Consider the following 25,850-nt stretch of genomic DNA (forward strand, 5'->3'; position numbering starts at 1 on the left):
AAATGTAGCAGTCCAGCAACATTTGACTAATACAACTGTTCACATCATTATGAACAAGTCACACCTCCGGAACTGAAAATCCACTAAAAGTTCCAGAAAATAAATAAATAGATAAATAGATAAATAGATAGATAGATAGATAGATAGATAGATAGATAGATAGATAGATAGATAGATAGATAGATAGATAGATAGATAGATGATAGATAAATCTATTCTGTTGATTTTCAGTACTGCCTAACTTTGTAATATCTGAGCTCACTAGGCACTCAAGATTAAAATCCTGCAAGCCCTTTGTGTCTATACAGAAACATTCAGATAAGCTGTAATCCTCATCTAAAACATTCTTGTCATCTAGAAACAAAGAGATAATTGACTCAACTCCATGCATGTACTAAATTTGATCTAGAAAGCCAGGAAGCTCTAGGTTCTAGGTTTTACTTGAAGTAGACTTGCACTGAGCACTACTTGTTGAGAGCACCTCCTTCAGAAGGCCAAGGAATGTCTCCTGCTGGAAGGTCAGAATAAGGATCTGGAAATAGAAGAAACTTGTCCATCAAAGATGAGAAGCTGCAAAGCCATATACTTGGACCCATAGTAACCAGAAACTCTTGAGAACTGAGAGGACTAAGGAGCAATGTCTGGGACAACTAAACACCATAAACAGTGCAGTTTACAGCACATAAATAGAACAGAGTTAATGATATAATAAAGAGTGCATGCCAGGTTTATAAACAGTAACATTCAAGTACAGTAACCAACCTTCCTTAAATCTGGCCAAATTTAAGGGAACTTTTTGGAGGGATAAATGACCTCATAAATTGTAGTTAAGTTAAATGAAGTTGATTTCCTTGATGCTGTCTCCTCCTGTAAGTCACTACACATGGGATCTTTTTCAGCATTGGTTCCCAGGTTTAGAGAATCCCTTTATATCACATGACCCTAGAAGGCTTTTACTATTAATATGCGATACTTTATAATTGATAGAGAGGATATATATATATATATATATATATATATATATATATATATAAAGAAAGACAAAATACACTGATGGTAGTCATCTGCTCCTTCGTTACTCCTGAACACAGTCAGTATTCAATCAGGAAAAAATAGGTAAAAGCACCTAGTCCTGTTAAGCTCTTCTGTGAAGCAGTGGGCCCTAGGACCACTGCACATTTTCATCTCCTGGTCCATATTCAGATGCATAAAGCTTTATCCAAGCAAATACAGACATTCCTATGATAGGAGGCCATGATGCATTATTTATCAAGAGGAAAAGCTATCCAGAAAATGAATGTCTAAACAGAAAATAAGTAAGTTAATTTGCACTATACAAGGGCCTGAAAAGATAGGTTTTTGACACAGGACGTTTTTTCAGAAATCTATGTTATTTTATGTCACCTTCAGATGGTAATTTGTAACATCACACAATTTACTTTGGGTGTTTAGGATCTAGTGATTGTACTGAGTTTGCACATTCAGAGGGAACATTTGATTGTTCCCCGAAGTTCTTAAAAGAACACATCTGATATAAAATTAAGTACAAATTATAAATTAATACTGATATTAAGGAATATTTCTGAAAATCAGAAATGATAAAATAATAACACTGCATACAAATTATAATACTGAATCTATTAAATGCCTGGATAAAGTTATGTAAGAGTTTATAACACTATAAAATTCTTAATATTTAGTTATTAACAAAATAATGAGAAAATGGAAAAGGAAAAAATTAATTTAAAAAATGATCTTATGCCTTCTACAATCCTTAAGAATTTTCAAACAATTGTCAAAATGTTAAAATAATTTAAATCTATAAGATTAAATCTGTAAGAATAAGCCAAATGAGTTCTTTTCTTATAGCAAATATAAAAACATATCAAATATAATACAAATTTAAAAAATGGTGAGTTGTATGAAGTTCTAGTTAAGTCCTAGTTAGGTATCTGTCGCATTTCAATGGATCTCAAGCTTTGGATATGAGTAAGGTTGAAGAATAGATACATATATATCTGTACACTGAGAGTTTGAGCTGTTTTACAGGGAAGTAGTGATGATAAAATGAATTTAACAAATGTTTAAAAAAAAAAAAGTCTTAATAAATTAATAAATTAAACATGCTTCAAATTAAGTATAAACTTTGATGTTAGCCTTAATAAGGATTAATTACATTGCTAAGGAGTATACAAAGACCTGAATACAATTATTATGAAAATCTGCACAAATGTATCATCAGTAAAAGCATCTGCATGATTCAAACAGACCTTTACTGAATGCACACCAAATGGTTTTAGGTCACACAGTGCATGAAATGTCTAAGATGCCTCAGACATCTGAAAAATTACATTCAGGATTCAGCATTTGGAACTCTCATGTTCAAATGTTTGCAGGACTGGATCCACGCATATTCCTAAAATTTCTTTCTAGACTATCAATATGTCTTCATTGGTTGAAAAAAAAAAAAAAAAAAAAAAAGCAGTCTTCCATTTCTGACAAAGTATAAACTGTAATATGGTAAGTATTCCGTAATGCAAATTATTTAGTATATAAAACAGTTTTCAGTGAAGGGAGTTGATATAATAATAGGTATAATATGAGGTTCAGATTTTAAAGCTACAGATTTATTTTAGCATGGGCAATAGCTGTTGTGGTTCTGATACATCTAATGAAAGGCTGCAGACTGAAATATTGTAAAGTAAACCAAGCACAAACAAAGCGATACAGAATCCTATAAAATACAAATAAATAAATAAAATAAAATAAAATAAAATAAAATAAAATAAAATAAAATAAAATAAACAAAAAGGGAGAGAGAAGGAGATTGAAAATGAGGTATCCCTTGAGCTGATCTGGGTTGCCTAGAATTAGATGATATACTGTTTGTAGATTTTACAGCATGAACAATTTGAACTGCTCCACTCCCATCAGCCAATAAGTAGATCTAAAAATATTGGGAATCATCCAAAATACTCTGATGAATTTTTAAGCTGAAGGAAAGGAAAAGGAAAGAATTCCTATATTTCAGTTTATAAGGGTCTTGGATAGAATTAAACTTTTATCTCATTTGCTACGCTTTTGAAAAGAAATTAAAGAATATTAGTAACAAGTGAAGAGATTAAGTTGCAATTTGCTCTCAGTTACTTCAATGGAAAATAAGTACAACTACACTCATTTCAGAAATGTTATTTGAATCTTCATGGGCTTCACTGATAGCATATTTTCCTTACTGCACTCGCATTTGCATTTAATGAATGTGAGCACTGGAAAAATAATCTTGTGTGCTGATTTTTCTCTTATTTGAAAGGACTAAATTGCAGAACCATATGTGTATCAGGAATAGTTTTGTATCTGTAATGGCTCTGAGACAATACATCTCAACTTGGGGATACTAAAATACCCAAAAGATATAAATATTCTGAGGGGGGGGGGGGGGCGGGAAACAACAAACAAACAAACAAAAACAAAAAACTTTATTTCAGTTTATGGTAACCTCCTTCTATACATTCCTTGGTAAGTTTTACAGAAGCAACTTTTTGTTTTTGTAACAGTGATGTTACAGTGTGGCAATATATGCATATGAACCAGTAGGATGCACAGCTAGGAATTTGAACAGATGTCTGAGCACCAAATGCTGAAACAGTCCACTCATAACCCTTTGCATCTAACATGAAGGATTAATTAAGTATCAGCAACAGCTTTCAGACAACCATAGCTGAAAAACTGAGAATTCACTGAATCAGTGTAAGTTACAGTTAGTAAAAACAAAACAAAACAAAACCCTAATTAAATCTAAATTACAAAAAAAGAAAAAAAGAAGCTTAGGGGGAATTACAGTAAAATAAATTTTCCAATCCTACCTATTGCAGGGATGCAGATAGCATTCAAATTCTGCTCCATGTTCTTTGGTACTTGAAGTAACTACAAAAGAAGGAAATGAATGCTTCTGACTGCAATAAGACAGTGAACTAGGGAACACGTTTTGTCTCAAAAGTTGTTGGATAAAGATGTTGGAAAGTAAAATGGTTACAAAGCTAACCTGAAAGCCCGACTGACCCAAATTTAAGCCTCTAAGTCTCACTTGTCTCACTCAGGACAGTCCAAACAAGACTTAATAGATTTATTTATTTATTTGTTTACCTCAGACCTAGCTATTACTCAAAAGTGCAGTGGCTTATCAGTCTAATGAAATGTTAGGCATCACATATGAATGCAGCGAATGACAGAGTTCTATTCCTGGAGGCCCATGTAGCGGTTGTTTTGAGGGCACTAACACTTGGTACATGGGAATAGTAGGACTTCACTTGTTATTCATACTCTTGTGGAATGAATGATCCTCCCTATGTAGAAGACATCAAATATTAAAGTAGGGGAGGTCTCCTAGTAGACCCTTTTGAAAAATCTTCACTGGCTGGAGGATTCAAAGCAAATTATATTAATGTAATCAAAACAAAGCTCTTCAATCCAGGAAAATTATGTATTATGTTCATAAGTTTTAATACAAGAGGCACATTCATTCAGGTCTGAGTACTTGATCTTTGGAAGTGAACCTGATTAGTATTCTCACAAGAATCTCTTAATATGAAAAAAGGCAATGTTGCACCAGAGGAGGTTCAGGTTGGATATTAGAAGAAATTTATCCTCCAAAAGAGTGGTGAGGCAGTGGCACAGGCTGTTCAGGGAGGTGGTAAAGTCACTGTCCCTGGAGGTGTTCAAGAACTATGTGTATGTGGCACTGAATGACAAGGTTAATGGGTAGCGGGCATAGTGCAGATATGCTGGGGGTTAGACTAGATGCTCCTGATCATTTTTCCAACTGCTATGATTCTATGAATCTGGCAATATCTTCGTTTATATGAAAATTAACGATTAGCAAAGAAATCAAAAGGTGATATTTGTTTAAGTTGGTGATAGATGTTACTGCCTGTGCTTACATGCTCTAAACACAAGAGAAGATAGTCCAAGTCTCAGAAGAGCTTGAATTTTTTATTACTGTGAACTATTTACCCATATTCTTTGTTATTGTTAGCCATGGTAAATAGATGAAGTAAGCACATGCATAATAAACCTTTATCTTGCTGTGCAGTCCTATTCCAAAAACTTACATGCACAGGGCAGGACATTTGTGGGTACACTTCTTTATAAGACATGAATCCTGCTAATGTTGGATAAGATCATATATTTTTTTTACACTCTCTGTTGGCACAGTGTCTCGGCTTGAGCTCTCCTTACTACTACTGATGAATTTTGAGTAAGAGGATATTATTGAAGGACTGTGACTTCTCCTTTGCAGATGATGGTCATAACATAAAAATAAATGCTCTCATTCTTTGTTCTACATCTTCACGGAGTATTTCCACAGAAAAAAGAAGCATTGGAATAACATGCATTTTACTGAATCAAAAGTGATCTTTGAAAACATACCAGATTTCAAACACAAAGTTTTGGGCCAAAAGGAAGAGACATTAAAAAACTTATTTGCCTTTAAAAAATTGCATCTTGACATATTCAGAAGTTTTAATAATATTTCATGCTCTGACATAGACAAAAAAAAAAAAAAAAAAAAAAAAAAAAAAAAAAAGTATTATAAGTGGATTGCTAAGTCATACCTTATTCCTTATTCAAATATGTGCATGACATTGTGAACAAGGTAGTCCCTTCCAAATGTGTTGAGATTGTAAGAACAGAGAGAGTTAAACAACATCTCTACAGGACCAAAATCTTTGTCTGGATGCTTCCCTTCTCATCATGTTGCCCTTCTCATCATGTTCAGATCCAAAGCTTCTCTCTCAGCATTAAAATCCCAGAGCTACTTCGCTACATCTCCTATACAGTGGTAGAATAGATGTGTTCTCTCAGTAACTCAGCAGGCAGAAAATATTTTTGTACAACCAATTTGGATGAAAAAAGTATTCAAAACAGAGACATCTTCAGCACAGCCTGACAAGAGAGAAAGTATTCCATTCCCTTGAGAACAGAGAATATGAGCAGTTGCCTTCTCAGGAGGAGCAGGAATGGTTTGAGTTGTACAATGTGCCTGATGCTTGTCCCTGCTGGGAAGATAGCTACTAAATCCCCATAACATCAAAAGTAGTATTAGTTTCATATATGTGTCTGTGTCTGTATTATTGAGCATGCCTATCTGCATGTGTAAAAGAACCAAGGACTTTGAACATATTAAGAGGATAATTACAGCCAATCCTATCACAGGCTTTTTTTTTTCTTTGCAAAAATAAACTCCACATCTGGATTTAAAGTTCGCTAACACTGATAACATCACGAATTAAAAGCAAGTTATAAAAATTTAGTGGTTATATTACATTTTCTTGAACAGTTTCTGGACCACAGAAAGGCTCCCTGCAAAGAGAGAAGTATCCAGACCTCAGACCTCCCACATGAGAACCCTCATCAGGAGGCACCAAAGCCTGGCTTCCTTTCTCTGTACCCTAAATGAATACTGGATTCTTGTCTGTGATTTTCTTTTAAATCTCTTTGGTGTAAGGAAATGCAGAGGATAAGACTGTGCTTTTTTTACTGTATCTTGAACAAGATTTGGAAAAGGGAACAGTTTTCAAGAGCAAAAGTCCTCACTCTTGTAACCCAGAATAACACACAATGTTTCAATTTTTTGTAAAAAACATGTAAAAAAAAGAAGGAAAAAAAAGATAAAAAGATATTTAAATTACAATTTAAAATGAAAAAAAGAAAAAAAAAGAAAAAAAATCTTAATAATTATTTCAATAGTACTAATCAGGAATTTGAGTCCTAATTCTCCTGGAGCTGATAGAGAATCCATTTAATATCTGTCATTTTTTTTCAATTGTTTTTGCAAGTGCTGATCAGAAGCTGGTGATTTTAACTCCTTCTTTCAGCAGCAGGTGAAGATCCCGGGGAGGTTATGGAAAGGATAATCTCGAGTATCATCATGGAACAACTAAACGTCAAACAAGGGATCAGGACTAGTCAGCATGGGTGTCTGAACAGTAGATCCTGCCTGACTAACCTGATTTCATTCTATGACAAGGTGACCCACTTGGTAGATGAAGGTAAGGCTGTTGATGTGGTCTACCTGGACTTCAGTAAGGCCTTTGACACTGTCCCCCATAACATTTTGATAGAGAAGCTTACTGCCTGTGGTTTGGATGGGTGCACGCTCCGCTGGGTGAAGAGCTGGCTGAATGGCCAGGCCCAGAGAGTTGTGATCAATGGAGTAGAATCCAGTTGGTGGCCAGTCATGAGCAACGTCCCCCAGGGCTCTGTGCTTGGGCCGCTTCTCTTTAACATCTTCATGGATGATCTGGATGAGGGAATTGACTGCACCCTCAGCAAATTTGCAGACAACACTAAGTTGGGAGGGAGTGTTGATCTGCCTGAGGGGAGAAGGGCACTACAGAGGGACCTGGATAGACTTGATCGATGGGCCAAGGTTAACGGCATGAGTTTCAATAGGGCCAAGTATCGGGTCCTGGATTTTGGTCACAACAACCCCAGGCAACCCTACAGGCCTGGGGAGGTGTGGCTGGAAAGCTGCCTGATGGAAAGGGACCTTGGTGTGCTGATGGACAGTTGGCTGAATATGAGCCAGCAGTGTGCCCAGGTGGCCAAGAGGGCCAATGGCATCCTGGCTTGTATCAAGAATGGTGTGGTGAGCAGGACTAGGGAAGTCATCCTGCCCCTGTACTCGGCATTGGTGAGGCCTCACCTTGAGTACTGTGTTCAGTTTTGGGCACCTCAGCACAGGAAAGACATGGAGGTACTGGAGCAGGTCCAGAGAAGGGCAACGAGGCTCACAAAGGGCTTGGAGAATCAGCCCTACTAGGAGAGGCTATATAAGCTGGGGCTGTTTAGTCTGGGGAAAAGGAGGCTGAGGTGAGACCTTATCGCCCTCTTCCAGTACCTGAAAGGTTCTTACAGTGAGAGTGGGGCAGGTCTCTTCTCATTAGTGACAAGTGACAGGATGAGGGGAAATGGCCTCAAGTTGCACCAGGGCAAGTTTAGGTTGGATATTAGGATGAACTTCTTTACAGAAAGGGTAGTTAGGTACTGGAATAGGCTCCCCGGGGAGGTGGTTGAATCACCATCCCTGGTTGTGTTTAAGAGCCATTTGTATGCGGTACTTAGGGATATGATTTAGTGTAAGGTTTTTAGAGTTAGGGTACTGGTTAGGCTGCGGTTGGACTTGATGATCTTCAAGGTCTTTTCCAACCTGGGTAATTCTATGATTCTATGATCTCATGGAAGAAACAAAGAACTCCTTACTGACATTCACAAAAGTGTGTTCCTTGCTGTAACTACTGTAAATGAGTCACTGACTATGCTGATGCATAATGTAATATGTCTGGAGCTGAAGTACAAGACTAGGAGTTGGAGTTTAGAAGATTAAAGTGAAAATACATCTTACTTTTCAGCACTTACCAAATAATTTGTGACTTTTTAAAGAGTTTTACAAGGTTAAACAAAAGCTGCACAGTGTATTATTACCTCTAAGAATTACCTCACCCTTTTAGAAATCTTGATACTTCATGGCACTTTACAGTGTTATTGTCAAAAGAGCTGGAAAAATACAATCAATAGCTGTTAGAAACTACACAGCATCAAAAGACTGAGGAAAATAAAGCCCACAGGTGCACTGAATGCAACACTATTGCAGTGAGCACTGAATAATTTTAGTAGACTGTTTTGTGAATCAAAATTCAGATTTTCTACTGGCTGTGTTACTTAAAGCTTTCCTCAGCCTATGCCACTGGACACTTCTATGTCCAGTTATGAATTTCATTGACTACAATACCACATACTTTTTCTTAATGTCTATAACATTTTTTACTTTTATTACATTCACCAGTTCAGGGCCAAGTACTACATGATGTATTAAATGAGTGTTTTCAAGCAGTTCCCACCATACCCATCTTACTGGTGGAGGTGTGTCCAGTAAGACAGAAAAGGAAATCACAGAATCAAACAGAATCACAGAATTGTAGGGGTTGGAAGGGACCTCTAGAGATCATCGAGTGCAACCCCCCTGCCAAAGCAGGCTCCCTACACCATGTCACACAGGTAGGCGTCCAGGCGGGTCTTGAATATCTCCAGAGAAGGAGACTCCACCACCTCCCTGGGCAGCCTGGGAATATTATGGCTTTGTTATAACACACTTGTCAGCTTCTCCTTCCCTTTGGAAGGCAGTCATTTTTGCACATAGCAGAAGGTAAGAGTCCATTTATATGAACAGTAAACTTTTCTATCTCAATTGTTCCTGACATGTTGCAGTTGTCATAGAAAGTTGTGAGTCAGGTGTACTGAAAAATTCAAAAATAACCTTTTTTTTTTTTAAAGCCCACAAGGACCACACTTCACATAACATCACAGTGGAGATTCCTGTAATTCATTGATGATGATGACTGTAACTCTTGATGCTCCTGTGCATAGGAAAACAAAATGGTACCTAAACTCACAGAGTTTAGTGGCATCCACAGGTATTTAAGAAGGAAAGAATAAAATAGTAATAGTAATAGTCTCGTGCGGATTGGAAGGGACCTTAGAGATCATCAAGTCCAACCCCCGGGATCCGAGCCTCTGTGCTGCAGAGCGGCACTTCTACCACTTGCACCACAGAGGGGATTCGACCCCGGGGCCTGGTGTTGCAAGGCAGCATTCCTACCACTTGCGCCACCGGGGCACTTCCTTCTCCACTGACTGCAGCCCATCAACTGTATGAATTCTGCACAGTATGCTGAAAGACCAGAGATAAGATAATTTCTCTCCCAGCACTAATTACATTTGTAATATCTCAGAAATTTTCAGTTATTAATCAAAAAGACCACTTGTTGAAAAGGGATTTAAAAATCACTGTTTTATTGATAAAGGTTATGCAACAATGACATGTATTAAAAAAAAAAAAAAAAAAAAAAAAAAAAAAGATCAGAAAAGCCCTATATTTTATCAGAATACTACTCACCTTTTACTGTTTTGTTTCCTTCTTCCCATTCCCATTGCCGCAGACTATTTGTACAGGAAATTCTGCAGAGAATGGATTAAGGAGTCAGAAAAAGCTGCACATTTCCACATTATCTTTGAAAATGAGTAAGTGTTTAATAATCTTTGGGGATTATGGGAAACTTTTTTACCAGCAAGTGTAGCACCACAAAGACTTGCCCAGGACTCCAGAGATCTGCATCCCAGATAAACTGAGACTCTCAGCTCACACTGACACAGAATTTGCAGGTACTTATTCACTACTAACTTTATTGTAGCCAAACCAAATGCTTCTCAGCATCTCATCTCTAAGCATACACATTTAATCTTTTTGAATTTCTCAGAAAATACAATCCTGCCATACTTTGCTTTGTTTTTAATTTTGTTTGTTATTAATTTTTAATATTTTGTTCTATCGCAAAACTGGGAGTAATCTATAGCAACATATACTTATTGCAACCAGAATAGCCTTCAAAAGAAAGTGTGTTTATTCCATGAATATGCAGGTTCACTAAAAGGAATATGGGTGTTCTTGGCAAGTTTCTACAAAAATTTCCAGTGCTATGCCAAATGATACTATTTCTGGAAATAAACATTAAGTATTTCAATAATCTTGTCTCCACGTATTCTGTAATAATAACATTTCACTTGATAATAATATCTTTTTTGGACTTCTATTATTTTTTATTTTTTTTTAATACTGCCTGATGTCAGCATGCTGCTTGGGTAATAAAAAGTCTACTTCTATCTGCTGCAATACATTTCTCCCCCTTGAAATGAAAAGAACGCAAGGCCTAAAGCAAGGCTTAGAAACAATCATTTAAATATTCCAGTTCCAACCACACTGCTTATAAAAGGAGTCCTGAATAAAGAATTTCCCTTCTCCCAGGAGTTGCTTTTAACTTTCAAATGAAGCATGACTAAATTGTAGCAAAACAGATCTGTTGTTTCCAGTCAGCACAGAGAACTGAAAATAGTTGTGATGTTATCAGGCAGTGGATGATGTGAATGGGATCCACATACTGACATTGCCCATATTCTGGTAATTAACTCAGAAAAGACATAAAAATGACTTAATAAAGTAATTGTGCATTCTGTTTTTTAGTTATTCTTCTTCTTATATTTTCCAAAGAACTGTTGCTTATAATGAAGCATCCATATTTTATTGTTTGGTGATATTTTTGGCAGCCAAATTGTAGATCATGAATAATAATCTGCCTTAAAACAGGAAGCCTTCATAACATTTTCACCCAGGGCCTTATCCAGCTTTCTCAGGGGAAAAAATAAATAAAGAAAGAAAGAAAGAAGAGGAGACTTTTCCGGTTTTGTGTCTTTTTCTCAGTTGGCTGTAACTTGAGCATAAGCAATAATATTAACTGAGGCCATTGTCTTATGGAGCTGAATCTTTGCATTAAGCACAAACACTGCTAATGGAGGCAAACATGACAAGCTAGAGTCTTATACTTTTCCTAACATTGGAAAATGTTATGCTACTGATGAGTTATTCTCTCTTCAAATTATGTTTCATAACATAAATGACCACAATGTGTGCTGTGATGTAAGAACCTTTTGTTCACATGCTGTATTATTGTTACTGTATTATCATTGGCTCTAGACTATGGCTTTTTTGTAATTATTATTATTTCCTCCTATTCTCTGTTTATTTTTACAGCTAGTTAAAAACAGGCTCATCTTGGACATACAGCATGGATTAAGTGAACAAAGCCTTTTTCAAGTCAATAAACTAGTTGTCTAGCAGCTGGGGTTTGGTCAAGGAAATAGATCTTACAAGCTGAGTGCAAAATGAAGAGGCAGCATTAACATTTTTTGTGGATATATTTTTATTAAATTCTAGTATAAACATGAAGGACAAAATATGGAACATAACTTTTGAATAAAACACACATGTTTTCCTGGGTTTCCTTTTCTACAGAAAGCATTACAACGTTTTCTTCTGCATATGTGACTGCTTGCTGAAGCTGTTCTGGTTTCTGTCCTAAGAAATCAGGCGGCGACGCTTTTTTTCCAGAGCTATACTAAATCTAATAGGATTGGATGGTGAGAAAGAAAACTTAATTTGGTAAAAACTTTGTCTTACTCAAGCATTCAAATCAGTACCTACCGTAATGGTGCATGTTTTAGAATAAACAGAATTCTATAAATTATTTCTTCTTCCAAGAGAAATTGCTTTAGAAATATTACCATTGCAGAATAAAGAAAATAGCTTTCCAGAAATACTTTTGTTGCTTACAGATGACATCAGAAGTCAATCTCAGTTTCTGGTGGAAAATTTATCTTATTCTGAGTGTGGAAATCATATTTAAATCAGTGGTAGAATCTATGGGCCTTTGGGGAGGCCTAGCAGCAATTTGTTTTTGAGACTTAACTGACATTATTTTGCCAGGAAAGTTTTCACAAAGTATTTTAGAAAAAGACAGTGCCTTCTCAAGAATTGAATATGATATGGGAATTACCACATCATAGAATACATTTTACTAGTGCCTTTTTATCCAACACTTGTTTTAAAAAAAAAAATAATGATTTTGTTTTCATTTTGATTTTTTTTTTTCCTTTTTGGGTTTATGGAAAAAAAAAAAAATAGTTTTCTTCTAAGAAAATGTCAGTGTTTCCTAAATGTGAAACCAGTTTTAGCAAATAATTGCAAAAGACCTAGCAAATATCAGACTTATCCCTTGAATTTAGTAATAGAAGCTGATATTATCCTCCAGTTTTCCCAGCACGTTCTGAGTTCTTTCTCCTGTGATAGATAGCTTCTCCTATTCACTGGCTAAGTCTGCAAAATAAGATGAGGAAGACCAGTTTCTTTGAGATACAGATTTCTCCAAAATATGGCAGACCTCTATCTACATCTATAATACTACAGTGTGCAAACACCATCCTTGCTCTAGCTAAAAGGACAAAAATGGAAGAAGCATGGACTATATAGAGAACAGCTCTCCCCTGTGCCAAGGCATGGAGCTTAACGCCACTTCAAAGATGGGTTTGTCAAATGAAATAGTAAGAAAGATGGCAAGTCTGAAAAGGAAACTAGAAGAAGGCAAGTGGGGATCATTCTCCATTCCTAATGTTTGTGCCACTGTGCTCAGTATGTATCTCCATGTATGAGGCTTTTTCTGCTCAAGATGAAATACTTCTCAAACTGCTCATTCAGTGATTAACAATAAAAAGTCCTGAACCACCACTGTATTTGTTGGAGACTCAGGTATGGCTGCACACTAATTCTGAAAATAGCGATGATCACAGTTAATTGCTTCCATGCTTAGTCAGATTGCAGATGTGACAGGCAGTGTGCCTGACCACAAATTATTAAAGAAAAACATTAGCTAGTATAAGTCTTGTTCATGAAAAATTGCCAGTGGAAAAAGTCACAGAGTCATGGTCTCCTGCTACTACACAGATGCCAAGGAAAAGCATATCAATAGCACATAAAGTATGCTGTGCTTTTTTGGATAATAGGGGTTCTGACTGCATTAATCTAAATTATTGTTATTTAAACACTAAATAACATGCAGATCTCCAGCAAGCTGACTGATTGCTGGATTTTTCATTTGGAAGTTTACAAAACTACTCCATTAGATGTTATTTAATGATTGGCTGTCTACAAACACAACTTACACCACTGGCACAACTAAACCAAGTTTCAAATAGGTAGGCAACAAATTTTTTTTCACATCTTTTTGCAAGGATCTTGATCTGCATGCCAGAATTCAAGAGAGAAATTCTTTAGCAGTGAACCAGCTAATTCTGTCAACATACTGCCCTATCTGAGAGACTCAAATAGCACTTTTATTTCCATAGCAAAACAAATGCCCTTTATTGAGCCATGAGAAGATTTCCCAACGAAGTATAGAGTACTTAGTGCCCTTCCCATCTTCCAGAACCTTCCCTTTATGGCTGATCTCAGTACAATTGCACCTAGTAGTAGCTAGCTAAGGAAATGACCTGTCAGAAGACTGAGTCCATTTCCTTGCAATGGTAGAACATAGCCCCATGGGAGGTAATGTATCAGATATTAAAGTGATTTCACATTTGATCTTAGCCAAGAGGTCAGACCTAATATTTATTGTACATGGCAGTTCTATGAGTTTGGCTGCTTGGTCATTTTGCAGTAAACAGGCAAATCCTGCACAGTGTGCACATGCTTGCTGCCTTGTTTGAGGCAATGAATCCTGCAAACTGACCCTAGTTGAAACAGCTTTGATTTTTAGATTTGATCCTGGGAATCAAAACTAGGAGTCATTCAGAACATGGTTAGAAAAAAAGAAAAAGAAAAAAAAAAAAAAGCTCCCAAAAGTATTGACAAGGGGTCCCAGACTTAAAACACTGTGTACACCAGAAAAATCACCCCTAGCATAGAACAGTTCTGACATCATTACCCATACACACAGGAATTTGGTGCCAGAAAAGGGGCATCCTCTAATAAAATCCTAACATAATATATTCAATAAAAAGCCTGTCTAGAAAGAAATTAAAAACAAAACACAGTGAATTAAAAGCCACTATGTAGAAAAATAAAGAATGGAATAATGAAAACAATTTTCAGCCATGAAATGTTTTTATCTTTTGATAACTTGCAAATGGTAAAGCCATGAATTTATGCATAAGATACAATACACAACAAAGAGATAATTCATATTCAAATCTCATGGTCTTCCATCACACATCCCTCTGTTTATATGTAGATAGTCTTATGAGAAAATGACACCAGGCACAACCAAAATTATGAGACAGCAAGTCAAGCCTGAAGATAATTACTTAGTTCACAGAGGCACAGTGAAATTCTTCAGCTCACTGTCTTGGTGGCCTGCAGTAGCAAATGCATCATGTGAAAGTAGTAAATTAGAAGGACAATCTTTACTTTTTTTTTTTTCTGTTTTTTGTTTTTTTCCTTTTTCCTGTAACACTTAATGAACTAATAACTGCTTGGCAAATGCATGGCCAGTATTCGAGATGGAAGGGGAGACAGGGGACAGGTTGAGAACGGCAACAGCTAAAATATATTCTCCTATACATAAGGATAAATTTTGAGTAAGTCCATTGACTTTAGCTGAGTTACTCTGTTTACCAAGTAATGTAAAGCTTGGGAGGAAAAAAATGGAGAAAAGGAACAAATTTTACTATGGGAAGGCATTTGCTTCTAAGTGAAATGCGCACGTTACAAACTACAAGGAGTACTCAGTGTCCTAGTTAAAGGTAATGTGATAAAATAAAGCAATGAAAAATTAATCTAATCTCATAAAATAAAAGCATTAGAAAAACTTATTTACAACATTTTCCCCTTGATAAAAGGGACTATTTATCATTTTGTCAAGATGCTTAGATATTCAAGGTCTTCGTTAGACTAGCCTATTGAGATATATTTAGCAGTTTACACAAGAAATGCCTTAGTATTCTCTTCTTACTGAGAAAAGTTTGACTATTTACAGTTTCATCAAGACTCAGATTTTCCTTTTCTTCGGCTTGAAACAGACAACAGAGCAATTAATTATGACATTTCTCTCAAGATGACTACAGGTAGGAAAGTGTGCAAAGCATCTGTTTAATATAACGATGCATTTAAACTTCCTAATTGCTAGAATCATGATATACAACAGTCTTTTCTCATGGAAATTGTGATTAAATAGTTATAGGTTGTCTAAGAATAAAGTATTTCTGGCACTTCTGTAAAATAAATTTAATGTCAAGATTTTGTTCTAATGAGTCCTAAAGCAGCAACACATTACCTTTAAAAAATACCAATGCATAATTTTGCCTCAGGATTTTTTAATGTGAATATTTCTATTCATTCTCCAAGTATTTTTTTTTTCTCCTTCTCCATTTTCCTCACTGACTTATAAAATTCTCAGTCATTCATCCTGCTTCCCACTACTGATGTAGATGTATTTGTAACAATCTTCTAATTGTTCTGGTCAAGTTCACTGCAAATTATTTGTTAAGGATATATTGTATTGTAACATTATGAGTCCAAACATGCATTCACAATTTGCTTAATGAAAACCAAGAACCACATATCCACCAAGTTTCAAAACAGAGATACATCTTTTTGATGGGCTTTAAATGTGTGTCTGGTGGGATGGACTGCATGCTACCGGATTCAAGGCTTTGCTCATGAACCTGAGAGGACTAAATGTAGCTGATGAATACAAGCAAGTAAATTCTAAGACTCTGCTGAGCTGAGTTACAGTGGCAAAATGTGAATACTAACTATGTGAATATTAACTATGGTAATAGGTAAACACAAAAGCACTTAAAAATCTGAACATATAGAAAATTCATTAACATCTGTTTAAAAGATAATTATCTTAATTTGTCAGTTTTTTAACAGAACTTGTTTGAACATGTGCTGAAATTATAGACTTCATTTGGAGAAGCTGGCTGCCCTGAAAAAATGAATTTGAACAGATTATTTTCTTTTGAGATCTTTTACAGGATATTTGAATCTCATTTTAGAAATCTGTGTTCATGGAAACTGGATAAATTGTTGGTAAAATTTCTGTAAAATAATAGCAAAAAAATACCAAAAATAATTATGTACAATTTTGCATTTTCAGGTATGTATGTAAATGTATTGGACTGTTTCTGCAGCAGAAAGCATATGGAAGTTCAGAATAATACTATACACTTAAAATCTTAGCTCATATGTTGCATCCAATTCTGTGAGAAATGTTAATTTACTAACATTGTGCCAATTACAAGCTTCTTAATTTTTTTCATTTTATTTCATGGAAAATAGCTGTAATCTACTGTAAGAGATTATTCTTTTGTACCACTGACTCAAAGCTTCCTGAAGGACACAGATGAACAAGTCCAAGCAAGTCCTGGTCAAAGGTTGGTGAGACATCTACTATACGACTAATAAATTTTATGGTCATAAATCTATAGAATAATTTAAGAGTAGCAAGACAACCATTTGATATTAATATGTCATAACAAAGATTACAATCCTCAGACAGTTGAAGAAAACCAGTTCAATTCTCTAATTCATATTATAATAAATATCTAATAAAGGTGAATTGGTAATTCAAAACTAATATTTGATTTATTCCATCCCTTTTATTTCTGTTCATAAATTGTCTTAGAACATATTATTCTTCAGATATCAAATTATTTGAATTACAGATTTATTCTTCAAAAATCTACCGATAATTTATTAGATAGCTACTACTTTGGTGCAGTTTATTATAATATTTAATTTAAAAATCAGATTATTTAAATTAGCTACACTGTTCATGTTTGCTCTTAAACTAGATAAGCTTTGCCATTAAACTTCAGGTGCCTGATGCAAATTATTTGATTACATTTCAGCAAGTTTTCTTCAAATAATATTATCCACTGTAGTATTTTACAGAACATGAACATACATATGCATAACAATGTATGTATTAAAACAATTTGTCTAAAATTTCCATGATTTCACAGTTTCCAAGCCCTTTGTTATAGGAGGCCCAGAGTAGTTGTAGATGCCCCATACCAGGAGGCATTCAAGGCACAGCTGGATGTGGCTCTGGGCAGCCTGGTCTAGAGACCCTGCACATATCAGTGTCATGGTTTTGTAATGTTGTTGTCAATATTCCACATCATAACATCATGTGCAGTATAGATCATTAAAAAAGTTCATACTCCGGTTCCGTGAAATAACAGCATCCTGAATACTCAGCTCTCAGAAGAAAACGTATACCAGAGGACTTTGCGGTCAGAGAGAAGTCACGGGAGGAGAACATATACAATCTCGCTCCCAGGCTGGAGTTCTCTCTCTCAGACTCTCGGAGAGTGGGGAGCATTCCAGACGTGTCAGTAGGTTCACAGTAGGCCTCTCAATTTCTGGGTACTCCCTCTCTCTGTTTTGTTCGATTATTAGCCTCAATCATATTGTATCATATTGTGTTATCTTGTATTCCGATATCATATTTGGTAAAATAAGTTTTCCTCCTTAGACTGCTGCCACTGTTCTCTTTTCCCATTCCCCTTTTCCCTTCCTTTTTGGGCCAGGGGCCCTATGGGGCGGCTGCCCTCTGTCATGGGAACAGGTAAATCTAGGTAACCAATGACAATCGGGGGGGTTTAAACTAGATGATCTTTGAGGTCCTTTTTGAGCCAGGCCATTCTGTGATTCTATGATTCTATGATTCTATGATTCTATGATAATATTTGCATAGGAAGGGATTTACTCATTTCTTCAGTGTCAAAAATTAACTCCATAGATCTTTCTAATGTTTACTATCTAAATACGCAGCTAAAAATTTGTGTATTACAGCAGCATAGCTACCACAACAAACTGTAAGTACTGGATAAAAGGCTGTTTGAGCAGACAACAAAATCTCAAGTCAGAGCCCATGTGACATTAATGCATTACATTGTCTAAATGAGAAGGAAAGCAGAAAAAAAAAGATGTAAGCATCATTTCTTCTTCCCCTTACATCCTTTTTCTCAATTAATGCAGCTGTTTAATAATCTTTTTTTTTTTTTTTTTTTTTCCCCTGGAAACAGTCTTCCTTTTTTGAAGAAAATATTCTCAGACTTCATTTTCTTATCCAGTGTGAGGATCTCCTCTGCAATCCTACTCTCTCTGGAATCCCAATGATGTCAAAGGCAGATCTGCATGCAGAGCAAGTGCAGAGTAAGCACTTGGGATCCATCCTGTGGTTAATTAGAAGAAATCCTACTTTCTTACAGGATAACAGACTCAAAAGACTTATGGATTTCAGTGATTTAACTGTTCACAGCCACTGTAGCAGAGAACAATTCATTAACAAAGATTAATGCAGAAAAATATCAAAGCTAACTTCTTCAGCAACGTTATTTCTTCGATGCTCACAGTACAGGCGAGCCTTAGATTAATCATTAGGAAAAGTTAACAAATAATATACGAAATCACTCCCTTTCCACACCCTGTGGGCTTTCTATAAAATACTAGCACCATCAGAAGTGTTAAAAAGTTCAAAGAAAGCAATTTGCAAACATTCTTAAAGACCATGTTTTAGAAAACCACCCAATCCCACAAGATGCATATAACTTAATTTACTTTTGATGTTGCTTTTGTTTTCCTAATGTTGTCTGTATGACCAGGACTTTCAAAATTCATTTTAGATGTCTTTTTAAATAATGTTATTAGAAGACTGTGAAATTATATGACAAAGGTAATGGCTGCTTATCATGGCCTCATAGTGATGAATGATCTGAAAGGCATTTTATCGTCACAGATTTTTAAGCTCTATGACATTTTCTTTAAATGTTTTCCCCTTAAAAGTATGATTCCTTTATTTTCAAATTTATTTGAATTAGAATGACTATGCAACATAAATTAATGCAGCCAAACACTTGAACTGTGAGCACTGCTCACTTAAGGAGTGCTAACTTGAAGGGTTTCTGAAATACCACAGTGGGTTATTATGTGGTTTGCGTTCCAACAGTTTCTCTGTCAAATGTGATGATTAAAGCATTGCAGCTCTCACACAGTCCTCTGGTCTGATATTCATTAGAGTAACTATACTTGAACCTCAGTGGCCTGGATTCTTGTCTAATTATGGGTCTGAGTCTTTTGTCGCTCTAAATCCTGTACACATATAGTGCTGTACAAGTGTTGCTCTGAAAATAATGCCTCTCATTTTATCATGTTGGCCCATGACATACAAGGTGGACGTTGATGGTGTAACAGTAAAGGCTGAACCTTCCCATCAATATCGTATTACATTTCTTTGCCAAGTGACAGATGGCAGCAGAGGGGCAGTCTGACACAATGGTGTCTGACATGGAGGTACATATGAAGCAAAGGTGTTTCACTGAATTTCTCCGCACATCTCCTACTGGCATTCATTGATGTTTGCTGAACACTGATGGAGACCAAGCAGTGGATGTGAGCGCAGTGACGCAGTGGGTGGCGCATTTCAGCAGTGGGAGTGGTGGCAGTAGGTCACCTCTGCTGTGACAAGTGCAGTATTGCTGGTGAAAATGCACTGTTTCTGGTAGTAATGATGTTGGAAAATAGTGTTTTGTAGCTGAGAATTTTCTCTATCAATTTGCACTCTTTGTATGTGTTGTAGTTTCCATGGAAATAAATAGAAGATATTACTTTTGGAGCTACCTACATAGTTCAACGGTAATAATCAATTTGTTCATTTCAGTGACAAGCTACTCTCCACTCCCTCATTTCTATACCTTTCTGTAGTCTAACATCAAAGCACCAGACTATTTATTTATTCACTCTTTTTAGCTGTTCTAGAATATGAGACAGCCAGTCACATAAACCCTAGGTAAGTAAATATAAAGAAATAGTGGACAAGTTTGAGCTGAGTATGCAATTTCTGTACTTCAGAATCTGTGTCATTGCCTTCCAAGAAGCCCTGTTGTGCATAGCTATCCTTACAGAACAGAGAACCATATTGGTCTGTACCTCCTGTGTTTGAATTTGCTAGCAAGGAATCTGTTCTTTACTAGCCTGTGCTGCAGATGTGTTGAACTTCAAAACATTCCTAACGAAAAACTGCAGTCTTTTAAGCAAAATATAGTTAGCAATAGTGACAATGACAGTGGTATTAATAGCTTTTATTGTTAGTTATACAGTCAAAGCAGAAAAAAAATAGAAATGTTTTACACATCTATTCTTGTCAATCTATTTGTTCTATGGAAATATAATGTATCAAAGATGTATTCTCACAGTAGTACTTGCAGAGCAGAATGCCATTCTTAAATGAGCATGAGTTATTAGATGATGTGGGACAGAAGTAAATTAAAATAACCTAGTGGAACATTACTTTCTATTTCAGTTTCCTGCAAGTACTGATGATAGTACTACTATTAACAAATACAAAATTCTATGACATATCAGGGCTACACTGTGCTAAAACATACATATGTGTATATATATACACACATCTGTAGGAATATATATAGATATATAGAAACATACATATATATATATATATATATGTATGTATAGAAACAGTAGTTGATTCTTCCCTCAAATTTACTATGAAATGAATAAGGAAGACAAAAAATACATCCGATTTGAAAAAGATCACACATTAGACACACTACTGAGAAGTAGTATCTCAAATCACAGCCCACTACCTGGTTCCATACACAGTAAGAAATACTGACTTTCAAATTCTGTAGTATTTTTTAAAGGTTAAAATTTTGCACAGTCTACAGCAGATGTAATTTTTAATAGTCCATCTTGATTTTATGAATTTATGGATGGAGTTTTTCTGTGTATTTCACAAACAATTTATCTTTTTAATTTTACCAAAAAAAATAAGTATTAAAAAAAAAATAAAAAAATGTAGCTTTACTTTTGTTGTATATTTTAGCTAGCATTTTAAATGTCTGGAGCATTTCAAAGTCCTCCAGAAAATAAAATCCTTTCCCCTGTGGACTTCATATCATCATATATGAACTCCAATACATAAGGTATGCAGATACCATCACTGTCAGCATCAGCATAAGAAAACTTTGACATAAACATTTGAAAGGAAAAGGAATGTCAGAAGTCTGGGGAATTGGGAGGAAGACAATGGGCATATGAATCTGATATGGCAGAAAAACAGCATCTGAAGGATAACTTTCCAGTGTGTTTGTAAAACAAGTCATGGGAAAAAGTAGGCAAAGTTATTTAGTAGTAAAATTTGACTCTTGTAACAGAGTAACAGCTTGGATTCAAGCATACAGAAGAACAAGACAATTGCTGCAGTAATAGTAGATGAAGATGGTAATCTTAGATAACGCATTGAAGAAGCTAAATTAGTGAAAATTAGAAAGAGAATTACAAGTACTGGCTTAGAGGAAATCAAGATGAGCACTATAGTGTCAGAAGTAATAATGGCAAACAACACAGCACAGCTTGCATTATGATTACTCAATGCAAAAATAGAATCTCCTAAATACATGGAAGTATTTTAAAAGCTTCTGAGAATCCAATGACAGTTTATTTCAATGATGGCTACTACATATTAATCACTCTGGGGAATCAGGAAACTTTCAGATTGCATTAGTGACATTCAGACCTTAAACACTGACTTTAATTCTAGAAAATAAATCCAGAAATTTGGACACAAATTTCAACTCCAAGTCCGAGTAAGGGAGGATAAAGAGAATCTAGAAAGTTTCAGGCAGAAAGTACATCAGTTGTGATACACTATCCAGTACAGTTTTTACATATGTTTGGCCTAGTTTTGTTTTGTTTTCTTTGTTTTTAATATGTGGTTTTGTTACTAGCCTCTCACCATATTTTCTCTGAGCATGAACAACTGCCAGTCTTTGTTTGAGTTACATCTCACTTCATTTTTCTTCAGTTCATTCAACATGAAAGAACATTTGAAATACCCATATAATATATTTTTTGCAAAGTTTGGATCTTGGATCTAGTAGCTTGCAAAATATTTGGCCACTTTATCAAATTAGCAGTACAATCACAGCTCCATATGGCAACAAAGTTCAGTTAGTATTGTGCTGGTCTGTTATAAATGTGTCCATGATGAATTTAGAAAACAAGGGAGGACAAATGTAATTGCTACTATTGGTGGCATTTCATCTTTTTCTACTATATTGATTGTTCTGCTTGAACCTCCACTCTGGCAGGGACTTATTCAGTTTACGAGTATTTTTCACAACTGAAATCTCTGAATGAGAACTACTCACAAATTCTTTAGAATCACAAAGTAATCAAGTCAAGAATGGAGAGTGTGAGTGGAAAATTTTTCCTTAATACCAGCCCTATCTTACTGAGGAGACAATGCTGCCAAAAACAAGTTTCACATTTTGCAAAATCATTCACACCAAAACTTAATATATAAAACATTCTTGCATGCTGTTAAAGTTAAAGCAAATCAATTTTCTTAAATCAATTTAATTTCTTAATTTGCTTTCTTAAAGCAAATCAAGAATTTTCTTGAGTGTACAAGATTATAAGAAAAGTTATAGTTAGTTATTGGCTTCCAAAATTCAGGTCAAGCTTCTTAGAGAAGATGAGCTCAGAAAAAATAATTGCACCTGCAGGTAAGTTCTGTCACATCAAAAACAGGAGTATTTGTTAAATTAAGGACTAAAAGTAGAATGATGTTTTCTGCATATTTTAACTATTAAGAAAATGAAAGCATGGTTCTGTAAACCATGCAGTAGCTGGGGATATTAGGACAACTTCACTGTCCTTCCTACTGCTCTTGAACAGTAGAAAGTTTCTGTAACAGATTTGTGTTTTGGGATATATCTCAACTCCACCTCATTTCTGCCCCCTCTGCAAAACAAGATACCAGCAGTTCCCATTTGAGTTCAGGCCTCACTTTACATGAGGTAAAATGATTTAGACTGCAGCTGCCTTTCTGCTCTTGGGACATGATGGACTTTTTTAGAGACAAACCCTATACACCTCTGAAAGGTGAGGGAGGATTAGTGTGTACTTTCAGTGCTGCAAGAGGCCTGACTATGTGAAAGCAAATCACATTTTAGGCATAAAGGAAATCTGAAGGATTGTCTTGTTTCTACAACTAAAATCACAAAGACGGAAGAATCGTTATCAAGAATTCACTATTAAACTCGAATGTGAACAAATTAAGAAATCTGCAACAGATTAACAAGTTAATTTTTTTATTATTATTTAGAATCTACCTGCCATTATCTTTAATTTATAATCATCTACTTTAATAATTGACAACTGAGCAAAAAATCTGCAGAACACAAATCTCAGCTGTCAAATCTGAAAGAACTTTGTGTCCAGAAAACCCTGCATCGCTAGATTGCATTTGTTATGATTCAAATGCATCGCACATAACCTAAAACAAGTTCAGAAATGAAGCCATTGTCATTTTAATTTGCAGTGTACCTTCAGCACTAGAACTAACATTATAATTGCAGTTGCCACAGTTAGTGAGAGAGATTATACGTCTTCTAGACTAAAACATCTAGGCACTCAATTTGCGGTTAAGAAAATAACCATCAGAAATACCTGGTTTTATTGCTTATCATTCTTAAGTGACATTGCAGTAAAATGACTAGATCAGTAATCCTTTGGTTATATAGATGCTATATTACTAGCAAATAACATAAATGATATTCCATACAGAAATATGTGAGTATTCAATATTTAAATGTTTCTTAACATATTTATTGAATATTTAGTGTGCAATAAATTGAAAAGCAAAAATAATCAGAATTCCAGAAATATTAGCAACTATAGATCTTAGTCAGATACCTTTATATCAAAAGGAAGGAAGGAGATCAGATAGATAAAAAGCAATATTAAAAAAAAAGGTTATTGAATGTGTTATTTTATCTGCATACCAGCATCTCCATCAAAGGTTAGAATATTGTCTATCTTAATCTAATGTAGAAGGATTCAAATTACTCCTATTTTTTTTATTATTTATTTATTTTTTAATAAAGACAGCACAGATCATTTTTCTCCATAACAATATCACAGCCAGAGACTCACTCATATGAAGGCCTGGAGAGAGACAGACAGAAAGGATGCTGCAGATGTCAGTGTACACATGGACTGTGTACAAATTGCAGAAAGGTACCAGATACAGAGTAACAAAATTCTTGCATAAATCAATGAATTATGGGAGTCATAATTCTGAGATTGTCTGATCTCTTTTTATAATTCTAACGTTCTGTTTGACAGATAATTGGAAATAATATCTTAAATATATTCCTGAGGAATAAAAAGAAAAGCACCTCTAGGGAAATAATAATAATAATGTACCAAAAAACAAAAACAAAAACAAAAAAAAAAAAACAAAACAACACCACAGTGTGAGGTATGACTTTAGAAAAAATCTGTTTCCAGAAGTTGTATTAATTTTAATAAAACAGCATATCACATTGTATAGTTCATAGTTTTTCTTTGTGCGTTTCTAATATTATAAACTTTTGTTGCAAAACAATTATAAGGATTAAATATTAGGATACATTCAAGTGATATTAAACAATCAGAAAATTTCATCCAAAAGCTTCTCTGAATTTTAGATTCTAGAAATTAAACCCTTTGTAAGCTAGTCATTGTATTACAGGAAATTCCTTGTGCTTTTTCACCACCCACAAAACACACACATGGAGGTGTTTTTTTTTTTATTTCTCACATAGTTTGTGTTGCATTATGGCTACTGAAGACTGAAACAGCTGATATGGGATACAGTACTTATCAACTGCATACTTTCTTCACTCTTTTTTCTTTATTCTTTCTCACAGTCAAGGATGTTCTTAATTTATTATTCTGAACAATTATTTTAAAAAGATTTAATTAACCACTTCTTATTAAAATGAAACAGAAGAGTGGAAAACAGAGACAAACACACAGAAATCTGTAGCCATTACAAAAGGAATTAATATACCGTTTGGAGCCAGCAAATAGGAGAGAAAGTCAGAACACTGTTTGGGGAGAAAATACCAAAACATTCCATGTTTGACAAAATCAAATACACATGACATTTATTTGATTCCAGCACTATACTAGTCATGGACTGAGGAGAAGATATATTTATTAGTTTCTATAGCCTTCATTTGAAGACTGGCATCTGGCTATCATAGCTTAAGAAAATAACAAGACTACTTAGAAATCTATTTTATGTAAGTTATAAAAATAGAGTAGGGAAACTAGGTCCTAAATACCTTTTCTGAAAATAGCCTAGGAGTAAAAGAGTTTGAAAAATTACTATTAAGGGCAAGAGGCTATCAGGAGGCTCTCTGTCCCAGGTGCAGCAGAGTGCTATGACAAATATTGCCTTTTCTTCCAGGTTCAGTGCAGTAGGGAAGCAGGGAGCATCTCTCCACCCAGACAGTCACTTGTGGAAGCACATGAGCATAAAGAGCAGGGAACAGCTCCAGACTCTGTTCATTACCACTTTTCTTCTTGTCTCTCCCTCCAC

Source organism: Coturnix japonica, chromosome 2 (assembly GCF_001577835.2).
Source record: "Coturnix japonica isolate 7356 chromosome 2, Coturnix japonica 2.1, whole genome shotgun sequence".
In the NCBI taxonomy this organism is placed as follows: Eukaryota; Metazoa; Chordata; class Aves; order Galliformes; family Phasianidae; genus Coturnix; species Coturnix japonica.